This window comes from Barbatula barbatula, assembly GCF_947034865.1.
Source record: "Barbatula barbatula genome assembly, chromosome: 25".
Classification (NCBI taxonomy): Eukaryota; Metazoa; Chordata; class Actinopteri; order Cypriniformes; family Nemacheilidae; genus Barbatula; species Barbatula barbatula.
In genome coordinates, this window is record NC_136788.1 from 17,211,473 (window position 1) to 17,213,931 (window position 2,459).

Here is a 2,459-nt window from a genome sequence, read left to right on the forward strand (position 1 = left end):
AACAAACATCAAGTTCAGACATCATTTATTCGCTGTCATGTAGTTACAAATCTGTTTGTGAGTCTTTCTCCAGTGGATCACAACGGAAGATATTTTGAGAAATGTCTCACACATTGGCAGTCAGTGTTGTTTGATTATTAACATTTTTCAAAATGTCCTCTTTTGTGTTCTGAAGCAAAAAGAAACTCATTCAGGTTTGTCATGACATTGGGGAGAGTAAACGAGAACCTAGAACTTAGACTTTAACGCAATTGGACACTATGTTGGAAGGGTATTAAAACTTTCTGATGTAAAAATATATTTTCATGTTTTATTCTTCACACTGCGTGTAGTTTCGAGGGTGGTCAGGGGTTGTGATAATGCGAGGAAATCTCCCGGTCACCAGGCGCATTACAGACAGGCAGCAAAGCAGAAGTAAGATGTGTTTTGTTAGTCGTCTGAAGCCCTGGGGCCCGGAAGCATCTAAGCTCCATCACTATACACCGGATCGCCCAAAATAAATCCACCTGTTTCTGGCAAACATTTTGTCATTAAAAAATATGAGCTGCGTGTGCGCTCTTCTCTAAAGCGCCTTTTGTTTAGGTGTCCAAATTGTTTGTTCAATACGAGTTCCGCTGCGGCACGCAATGCCAGCGCTCTTATTCAGCCAGAAACATGGAGAGGCGCGCCGGACAGCCAGCGTTCAGGAACTTATGCCGTACACAGAACGCCCTGCGGCACCACATGTTTTAAAGATAATTTTAATCTCTTGAAGATGTGCGACTGGATTTCTTTCTCTAGACGCTCAAATTAAACCGGCCAAATATTGGTTTGTTTTTTAATCGTGTTTTCAAAGTGAATGCATTAAATCGACATTTTGGAAAATTGTTACTGTAACAGTTATCGCTGCAGCCAAAATATATTCCAAGAACGTTTCGCTAAAGTTTTCATTAACTTCATATGGATGTTTTAAACACTCCACTGTGCAGGAAGTTTTTCACATGTTTGAGAATCTTTAAAAATGTCAGAGAACTTGTTGAAATGTAAACCTTACGGTAAAGTGTTGTACAGCGAAAATATCCACCCGGTGTGTTCATGTGCAAAGCATGCTGGGGGATTCCATGAGACCAACCTGGTAGAAAAGCGAATTTCCCGGCGGCAATTTGTTAGCACGGGATGAGACTATAGATAGATAGCGTGCAGCTGTGAGGGGGAGAGAAATGACAGTCGTAAAGAATAAATTACCTCTCAAGAAAAAAGGGATGTTGAGAGAGCGGGGGTTAGTGTCAAGACCAAACCGTTACACGCCGCTTTCAACTGACGGCTGAGATTTTCCAGAAACATGCGGTGAAGATGCACACACAGACCATAAGTTAGGATGTTCCTCAGAAAGCAACGGAGAGGAGAAACATTACTCAATATGTTAACATGTTTGCTGTTAATGGTGCTTCACGGGCGATAAGAGAACGCCTGCGCTCCTGAATCTCACCATCATACTGACGTGTCTTCAGGACGATAATAAATGTTTTACGTTGTCTATTTACTGTTGAGTGAAAGATTTGGGACCACCCCACCCTGCCGAAAACCACCCGTGTTGGACAGCAGAGATGAGTAACATCACACGCATTGACACCAGATTCGCTCCCTACACACTACGCCACAGAAGTTTACTAAATACTGTACATCAATGATCCTACTTTTTATATATACTGCATATGCATTAGTGTGTATTTCTATAAATATAATATAAATAGTAGGGATGCACCGATAGGACTACCGATTTTAAGATCTTCCAATCCCGATATTGGTCATTGCATAGTACTTTACAATACTAGCTAGTTTTTCTGCATTAAATACATTTTACTGAACATCAATTGGATCCATTTAACATTTCAAGTTAAGATAAAAATACAATAAGACAACATGATAATCTTTATTGTCACAGCAACATTTTTTCTATCCAATATTTATTTTATTAAAAACATTAACTCATATTTGACTTAACAATGAACATTTCTTTTCTTTAATAAACTACAATAAAGTCTGTGCTGTTGCTTTTTAATTCTTTTGCTCAGAGAAAAAAGTTGGATTTATTCAGACATGCAACTCTTAATAAAGAAACCATCAGTATCGGCCTTTTTCATGCTATTGCCGATGGTGTTAAATGAATCCATCATCGTCCGATTAATGTCGGTGGCCGATACATCAGCGCATCCCTCATAAATAGTCATATGTAATTTCATTAATAATTAGTATGTTTTCTTCAGTGCAATGTAATCAACAGACACTGTTAATATTACTTGTTTACGAGATGGCTTACGATCTCATTCATACTTTCGAGTAACATTTGTAAGGTTTAGGGGTGGACCTTCATTTTTGTCTTTTAATGTTTTGCACGAATTCATTTAAATTGCATAAAAACACTCTATAAAGGTTAACTGGACAGACGTCCAAACAGCACATTGATTTTTCACCAGCGA